This window comes from Oryza brachyantha, chromosome 7, assembly GCF_000231095.2.
Source record: "Oryza brachyantha chromosome 7, ObraRS2, whole genome shotgun sequence".
NCBI classification, from domain to species: domain Eukaryota; kingdom Viridiplantae; phylum Streptophyta; class Magnoliopsida; order Poales; family Poaceae; genus Oryza; species Oryza brachyantha.
The window spans coordinates 12,735,273-12,744,910 of NC_023169.2; the positions used below are offsets into that span (position 1 = coordinate 12,735,273).

The 9,638-nt window shown below is 46.5% G+C and overlaps 1 pseudogene; it reads right to left on the reverse strand.

The window, feature by feature from the left end:
* Positions 1–312: 312 nt before the first annotated feature.
* Positions 313–9,135, reverse strand: LOC102719786 (annotated as a pseudogene).
* Between the last annotated feature and the right edge of the window lie 503 nt (positions 9,136–9,638).

Sequence of the window (9,638 nt, forward strand, 5' to 3'; positions counted from 1 at the left end):
AACGGCGGTAATAAATAATATTCTGATACTATGAAGATATCCTGAAGATAAAGATGAAAAACTAGAGATAAACAAATATACCATAAAGATTACATATCATTAATTTAATTTATAAATATGATAATAGTAAAAGACCCATGATTTATATATATATATATATATATATATGAATTACTATGTCAATTAAAATGTCAAACATATAAATTTCGTCCAGTCAAGACAGAGTTTAAAAATTATATTACCAATTTTAATATTCTAAAATAAAAAAATGAAAGCATATATGTAATTACGATAGAAAATTTTATAACGATGCTACCGCCCAATCATGCTAGTTAAAAAAAAAACACATGACGCCTGATGCACCAAGGTGACAATTGAATAACCGGCAAATAATATAGCACCACAAAATTTGAGCCGATGATTGTCCAGTAGTGCGGATACATATATCCCTATCATTGAAATTAGCTCGAAGGATGTCGGTCGCTGCTCATTAGAAAGAAAGTAATTAGTTAACCTCCTGCTCCGCCGTGTGCCATCGCCGGAGCTGTTGCTGTCGTTGGAGACGGCCGAAGCAGAGTCGTCCGAGTTGGAGGCGCCGTTCTTGGAGATGGAGAAGACGAGCTCCTTCGCATCGGCGCCGGAGGACCGCAGGTGCGCGAGGTCTTGCTGAACCTGGGTTCCTCAGCGTGATGGCGATAGGCACGTCGTTGGGGAAGAGATCCTTTCGCACGCCGGTCACCGTAACGGTAGCAATCCCGGACAGCCCCACCGCCAGCGACCTCGACACCACGGCGACCACGCTGGTCACCTCCGACGCGTACAACACCGTCGCGATCGCCGCGCTCATCATCGGGAACGTGTACGCCCACCGTGCTAGCGAGAACCGAATCCACCTGAACATGTTGACGCGCACCGCCAGCGACATGTAGAGGAACCGCGCCACGATGTAGGCGATCCTCGCGCCAAAGCTGAACTCGCCGGTGAGCCTCACCCACGGGCCACAGTATGGATGCCACGGTCGGCACCGCGGTGAACAGGAAAAACACGGGTTGTAGCTCCTCCTTGGGGAGCTGCACGTTGGTCGGCGCCCGCTGGTACAGCATCACGAGCAGCACGATGTAGTGGACCAGGCCGACGGCGAAGAAGATGGGGCCCTCCCGGAGCCCCATCCAGGCCCCGAGCAGCGCGCCGACGAAGTTGCCGACGATGCATGGCCAGGTGGTTGGACGGGTTGGCCACCTGTTAGGGTCTAATCACTAAGAGGAACACAAACACAATAATGGATAGATCGCTGGAGATTCAACCGAATCATCCGCGCCAGTTTGTTAGGGTCTAATCACTAAGGAACACAAACACAACAATGGATAGATCGCCGGAGATTCAACCGAATCATCCGCGCCGCCGCCGTCGCCACCGCAATCAATTCACTAGCCAAGTCCGTTTTATCGTACACCTCCAGTATTTAACAGACACGGCACTTGCCTCATGGGCCAGCCACTCCACACGTACGCAGGCTTACACGGCCCAAACCGGCCCAATAACTCAAGAATTCGGCCTACGAACTCTCAGACTTGACGCCCGTCTTCCCGCCTCCTCCTCAGTCCCCTTCAACTCAACGTCGTCGTAATCCGCCGACGTAACAATTGCCCCTCCAAATTTGGCTTGCCCCCAAGCCAATGCTCGTGGAAACCGAGCACGAAGTTCTTCAAAATCCTCCCACATAGCGTGTTCGGCAGATTCTTGAGACCACTGAATCAACACCTACGAAATAGCTGAAGAACTGGATTTGCGCACACGAGTATCCAAAATAGCCACTGGCACACGAGACGATTCCAGGGACACCGGAACATCCGAAGAAACGTCCTGAGAAAAACCTTGGGCAGGCTTTAACTGGGACACATGAAAAACTGGATGAATAGAGCAGTGCGCCGGCAATTGTAATCTGTAAGCAACCGAACCAACCTGCTGTACAATAGGAAATGGACCAAAATACTTGAAGGAGAGCTTGTGATTCGCCCTGGGAGCCACAGACGACTGAACATATGGTTGAAGTTTCAGATAAACACTGTCACCGTCCTGAAACTCCCGAAAAGAACGTTTCTTATCAGCTTGAGATTTCATCAATTGTTGAGCCCTGTGCAAATGCTGCTGTAACAACTGAAACATCAGCTTACGGTCAGAGAGCCACTGTTGCAATTTCGGCAACTCACAAGAATCCGTGGAAAGACCCAACTGATTAGGTGAATGACCATAAAGCACCTCAAAAGGAGATTTATCCAAGGCTGAATGATAACAAGTATTATACCAGTACTCAGCCAGATGAAGCCAGGAAGCCCACTTCGAGGGACAAGCATGAATAAAGCAACGCAAATAAGCTTCAACACACTGATTAACCCTCTCAGTTTGACCATCCGACTGAGGGTGATAAGCAGTGCTCAGGTTAAGAGAAGTACCAGCCTTCAAGAATAACTGCTGCCAAAATTTGCTGGTGAAAATCTTGTCACGATCAGATATAATCACCAAAGGCAGACCATGCAACCGGAAAATCTACTCCATGTAAGCCTGAGCGACATCAGCAGCTGTAAAAGGATGAGATAAAGGCACAAAATGGGCATACTTGGAAAATTTATCCACCACTACCAAAATACAATTGAATCTTTTGGAGCTGGGTAAGCCTTCAATAAAATCAAGAGAAATAGTCTGCCAAGCACCAACAGGGACTGAAATAGGCTGCAACAACCCAGGATACTTAGCCCTATCAGGTTTAGCTTGCTGACATATAGAACAATTCAACAACTGTTGTTTGATGGACTTCTTTATACTTGGCCAAGCAAATAAAGCCTTAACCCTTCTATAAGTAACAGGAAGGCCAGAATGTCCACCCACTGGACTATCATGGAGAGCTAAAACCACCTTAGATTGTAATGCAATATTATGGCCAAACCAAATCCGGCCCTTGTATCTGAGCACACCATTTTGCAACGAAAAATGTTGTACTGAAGCTGCACTCAATGAAAGAGCTAAAATCAACTTACTAGCTTGGGAATCCCCCTGATATCCTTGAATGACTTCAGTCAACCAACTAGGAGTGCAAACTGACACAGCATACGATTCCACTTGGGCACCATGATCACAGCGAGACAAAGAATCAGCAGCCAAATTAGTATTGCCCTTTCGATAGCAAATCTTAAACTGCAACCCCAACAATTTAGTATAAGCCTTTAATTGCCAAGGAGTATGGAAACGCTGAGAGGTAAAATGCATTAAACTTCGGTGATCTGTCAGAATTAAAAATTCAGCATGTTGCAAATAAGACCTCCAATGATCCACTGCCAACAAAATGGCCAGGCATTCTTTTTCATAGGTTGAGAGACCCTTGGTCCTAGGACCCAAAGCTCTACTCACAAAAGCAAGTGGATGCTTCTCCTGCAATAATACAGCACCAATTCCATACTCACTAGCATCTGTTTCAATGCAAAAAGGTTTAGAAAAATCTGGTAAAGCCAAAACAGGAGCAGAAACTAGAGCTTGCTTAAGAGTGGAGTCCACTTAAACTCTACTCCCTTCTTCAACATATTAGTCAAAGGTTTACTAAGAACACCAAAATTACACACAAATTTGCGGTAATACCCAGCCAAACCAAGGAAACCCCTCAACCTTTTCAAGTTAGATGGAATTGGCCATTCCACCATAGCCTTAACCTTATCAGGATCTGTGGATTCACTCCAATGACATATCCCAAATAAGAAATCTGCTGCTGAGCAAATGAACACTTAGAAAGTTTAACCTTCCAGTGATGTTGAGACAATAATGTCAACACTTCTGTCAGATGCTTAACATGACTGACCAAATCAGCGCTGTAAATCAAAATGTCATCAAAAAATACAAGAACACTTTTTCGCAAGAAAGGAGCTAAAGTATCATTCATTGCTTCATGGAATGTAGCCAGTGCACTAGTCAATCCAAAGGACATCACCTTATACTCAAAATGACCAAAATGAGTCTGAAATGCCCTTTTTAGGTTCTTCACCAGCAACCAATCGAATTTGATGATAGCCGGCCCTCAAATCCAGTTTAGAAAAATATTGTGCCCCAGACAACTCATTCAGCAATTCATCTATTACAGGCAATGGATATTTTCTTTTAATTGTTAAATCATTCAATTGTCTGTAATCAATGCACATCCTCCAAGTACCATCTTTTTTCTTAACCAGTAAAATGGGAGAAGAAAAAGGACTGGTACTAGGCTGAATAATTCCAGAAGCTAGCATTTCTGTCACTTGTTTTTCAATTTCATCCTTCTGGGCAGGATTGTATCTATAAGGACTCACAGGCTTATACCTAGGAACCAAAGGAATCTGGTGATCATAAGCTCTTCGGGGAGGTAATTCCTTAGGTTCTTCAAATACAGAAGCAAATTCCTGTAAGACCTGTGACACAGTTTCAGGAACTTCAACTTGATTCTCAGTTGTTAAAACTGACAATTGAACCAAATGCAACAAGGCCCCCTTCTTTTCCAAACCCATTAATTTCTGACAAGTGATAGAATCACACTTATCCAACCTAGCTTGTATTCCCTTGATAACAAATAATTTACCATTCCATATGAACTGTATCCACTGCTGAATCCAATTAACAATCATTTGGCCCAGCCCTTGTAACCAATCCATACCCAAAATTGCATCATACCCAGAAAGAGACAAAATCTTAAAGTCAGTCTGAAACTGATATTCTTGTAAAAACCAAGAACAGTTAGGCAAATACTGAGTACAAAGCATTTCTCCTCCATTAGCCACCTTAACTTTAATACCAGCATTCAAGTACTGAACTTCCTGCATTTGATGAGCTAATTGAGAATCCAGAAAAGAATGGGTGCTTCCTGAATCAACCAGCATGATAGCTTCCAACCCTTGAAACCACCCCTTCACTCTAATTGACTAAGCTGAAGTAGTACCATTACATGCATTAAGGGATAACTGCATGAGACAATCACCTTCAGGTTCAGATACTATTTCTCACGAATTAGAGTCCTCATCCTGCATAATCTGCATCAATTCTTCAACAACATGCAACTGTATAGTCGAAGCACACTTATGATCCCTACTCCAACGCTCATCACAAGTAAAACACAACCCCTTAGCTCTTCGATAAGCCTTCAAGGCAGCCAACTTATCTTCTCTATTGTATGATCTACTGATTTCAGAATTCCTTTTATCCTCTCCAGATGAACGAGCTAATGTTCAATGCCCCCCAGATGACTGAACTGTAGGTTTAAATCCAAGCTTCGGCTGCACATGCGTATCAGCCTTGCGAAACACAGAAGGTTTTGTTCCTTCCAAAGCTTCTTCTTGCAACAATGCCAAGGAAAAAGTTGTGTCCAGATCACGCGGTTTCTGAACCATGGCCACCACGTGAATGTCTTGTCTAAGCCCTTCCACAAATCGCGTCACAAAATAACTATGGCCAGCTGCATCATCATACGCAAGCATCTGATGCATAACATTGTCATAAACTTCCACATATTCCGACACAGTACCAGTTTGTTCCAAATGAATCCATTGTCTGATCAAATTATCCTGCCCATCACGAGTAAATTTCTGGCAAACCCGATCACACAATTCCTCCCAAGTAACTCCCTGCAATTGCTGACGCACCGATTGCAACCAAAATACAGCCAACCCCATAAAATTCAACGCAGCCACCCGAACCCAATTCATAGGATGTACTCCATACACATCAAAATAGGATTCACAGTTGCTACACCACATCTGTGGATTGTCTCCATCAAATTGCGGGCATGACATAGGTGGCAAGGCAGAATTCATTGGAGAAGAGAACAGCTGCCCATGATGGAAACAAGCAGAACTAGCGAAACCACCCTGAGCAGAGGAATATGGTGGAGTAGTATACATACCCTGATGCTCGGAATCATGCATGGCTCCGAGATGATCTAGATTCACTTGCATCGCCGCCACCTTCGTTGCCAAATCGCCCACCGACGCCCCCAACTCCTCCACCTTCTTCTCCACCACCGGAATCCGTGACTCCACCGCCTGCTGCAACGCCTGGAAATCCGCGTGGGTCCGCTGCTCTATCTCTTCACGCTCCTTCTCCGACTCATCCATCTTCTTCAACAACAAATCCAACTTATCCCCTTGCTCCATGATGGATTTAGCTTGCTTGGTGAACTAACGTGGCTTCTCCAGGATGGCGATGCTCACACCTCTCTCTCCAAATCGACCAACCAGAACAAGGGAGCCTGAGCTTTTGCGGAATTCAGCTGCAAGCAACCGATTCCCACCTTGTTCTAGGAATTTTACCAGTCAATCGGACAGAAAAAATGGGTGTGGGCTCTGATACCAAGTTTGTTAGGGTCTAATCACTAAGAGGAACACAAACACAACAATGGATAGATCGCTAGAGATTCAACCGAATCATCCGCGCCGCCATCGCCACCGCAATCAATTCACTAGCCAAGTCCGTTTTGTCGTACACCTCCAGTATTTAACAGACACGGCACTTGCCTCATGGGCCAGCCACTCCACACGCACGCAGGCTTACACGGCCCAATAACTCGAGAATTCGGCCTACGCACTCTCAGACTTGACGCCCGTCTTCCCGCCTCCTCCTCAGTCCCCTTCAACTCAACGTCGTCGTAATCCGCCGACGTAACACCACCTTGGACAGCTAGCTGCGGCTCGCCGCCGGACATCCACTGGCCGTAGACCTTGAGGTCGAGGAGGAAGATGGACGCGCGCCATGAGTAGGAACCAGACAACGTGGTGGATCGTCCACACCGGCCTGGGCAGGCCTTTCACCAGGAAGAGGCAGGCAATCCATGCCCATGGCGCGAAGAAGTTGATGCGGATGGGGCGGTGGAAATCGCAGCGGACGGCCTCGAAGTAGAAGACGACCTTGAGGAGGTAGATGGCCGAGACGATCGAGGACCATGAACACGACGGACAGCCACCATAGGGCGTGGTTGACGTCGGGGCTGGCGCCGAGGAACGCCGTGCAGGGCTCCGTCGCCAGCGTCTTCCACAGCATTGCGCGCCTGGGTGCTCACGCCCAGGCACATCCCGAACACACCGATCAGGAACCACAGCAGGAACGACCACTTCTCGTCCTTGGGCAGCACCGCCACCTCCGTCGCCTGCACGCCATGAACGCCGACGTCATTGCTTCTTCCTTATTACACATGCAAACAAAGAAATTAAAGCTAATGTTTTGACGAGACGTGACATGGTTGTGTGCATACTGCGTACTCGGAGGGTGTTGAGCTCGGGGCCTTCGAGCGCAGCAAAGTAGCGGTTGGCGGTGGGCACCTTGTTCAACTAATCTTCAGCGTGACCATGTCAGCTTGGAACGGTCAGGAAGACAGGATCCAAAGCAAGAATAATTCAGCCAAGGTTTGTTGGCGAGTCCGACGAGTGTGTGCGTCGTGTGTGTCTGGGTTGTTAGCGGAGTGTGTGTTGAGTCCGAATTTACAGTATCGTGGGATGGCGCGTTTCTGCCTTGGATTCGGTTTATCTTGCATGAATATTGTATGAGGTTTATTTCAGTCCAACAAAAAATATTTTAAGGTACTAGTATCTTACGGTACCAAATTGTTTCTAATCGTTGGATCTAACATTGCACATCCTACTCAGCTAGATCCAAGGGAACAATTTGGTACCTACCTCGAGGTACTTTTTGTTGGACCGGAGCAAATCTCTTTTTGTATGCAGTTCTTTTACTCTAGTTTTGGGAGAAATAGAGCCAAGAAAATTGCCCCCAAAAAATCCACTCTGTTCTTTGCTTTGTTCTACCACATCTCTGCTGTAGTTTTCAGTCTTCTGTCCCAGACGAGGAACAGTGCTATTGCCAGGGGTAGAGCTACAGTACAATGGCCGGGGTCAGCCGACCCCGATGACCTCTGACGAAATCTATTGTTATATTGTTTAGGCAGCTAAGATGATACTAAAAATTAAATAAGATTAGTGTATTCTGATCCCGGTGACCCCGATGAACTAATTTTCTAGCTCTGCCCCTGGCTATCGCCAAGAGATCGACGTGGTTCAAACCAACAAGTGGTATCAGAGCAGGTGCCATGTCGATTGTTCCAGCGATGGATGCTACGCAGGGAAGCACCAGGAGTGCGTTCCTGTACCCGCAACTCACGACTACGAACTATACCAGTTGGGTGATACGCGTGCAAGCTATGATGGAAGATCAAGGAGTGTTGGAGGCGGTCGAGCCGGCGGCTGGCGCGGACGTCGACGCCAACAAGTGCAAGAAGGCGAGGTCACTTCTTCTACGCCGAGTCTGCGGGTCGCAGATCCGCCACTATAGTAGCCGCGCCGCTGCGTCGGATCCACCTAGCCGCACCACTGCGTCAGATCCACCGATCTACGTCGCAGCACTGCTGTCGTCACCTCCAGCTCACCGCATCGGGGCTAAAGCCGCTGCTGCTGTACAGAGAAAGAGAGATGAGGGAGGAGGCAGAATAGATAGGGTTTTGTGGTTTTGTTTGGACGGTGGGCTTTTGGGATCTATTTGGGCATTACATTTCAGTGGTTTATTACCGTCTACAATAGCTCCCCACGCGCCGTGGGCCGACCCTAGAAAAAGAATTCTATTTTAAGTCCTCTCGGCCAAAGAAAAGTAAAACACCGATGTATTCTTTTATTGAAATCCTATTGCAACGCATGGGCATTCAGCTAGCTAGTATGTGAAAAGTCTATTCTGCCATGGGTTCATTTTCTTCCTCCAGCTTCTCCTCCCAATCTGCTGGACTGCTAGCATCAGCAGAAAATCAAGTATCCAATCCAATCCCCTCCATGCATCAGCGCTATAGATAAATCATTTATCTCCGCTTCTTGTTTCTTTGTCCAATGTTACTAAATATAACCATCTTTTTTTCCCATGGATTGTAATCTGTCCGAATGTTACTGCACATAACATCCAGAACCTTGCATTGTTCCAATCAATGTCTTGAAAGAAAAAAAAACATCAAGAACTTGATTTTGTACATTCAATATTTGTTTTACGGGCCATATTTGAGAAGCAAAGCAATAGCAGACGGTTGACATCACGGTTACACATTACGATGTTGGACGGGACAATGAAAGTGAACTTGCTCTTCATGATGGCCATCTTCGCGGCTGGGTTCCTCGTCCTCGTCACCAACTTGAAGGAGATGCTAGCGTTAGCTAGGGCCTAGACGTGGAGATGACAAAGGCCACAAAGGAAAGTTTGACGACTAAATGAACTCGACTTCAATTCTCGTGGACATAGGGCGAAGTAGGTGCGTGGCAAAGAGATGAAGACGACAACGGTGTCGGTTGTGACGCCGACTTAAGCCGTGCTCTAGACCAGGATTTGAGGCGGTGGAATTATGGGCCGGCCTAGGCTCGCTCGGCCGACTCGGTCTGGACTGGTCTGGGCCAGAAAGAATAAAACAAGACAAGAAAAAGAAAAAGAAGTAAGAATGAAAGATATGTCGGTTTTAGCCGAACCTACAAAAGCGGGTTGGCGGCGAGGAAAATAGATGGGTCGAAACCTGACGATGGAGCAGATTTGTCCGTGAACGAAAAGGTTTGGAATTTGAATGGGAGAAGTTTAAGTAGAGATTCAATATGGAAACTTTGGATAGGATT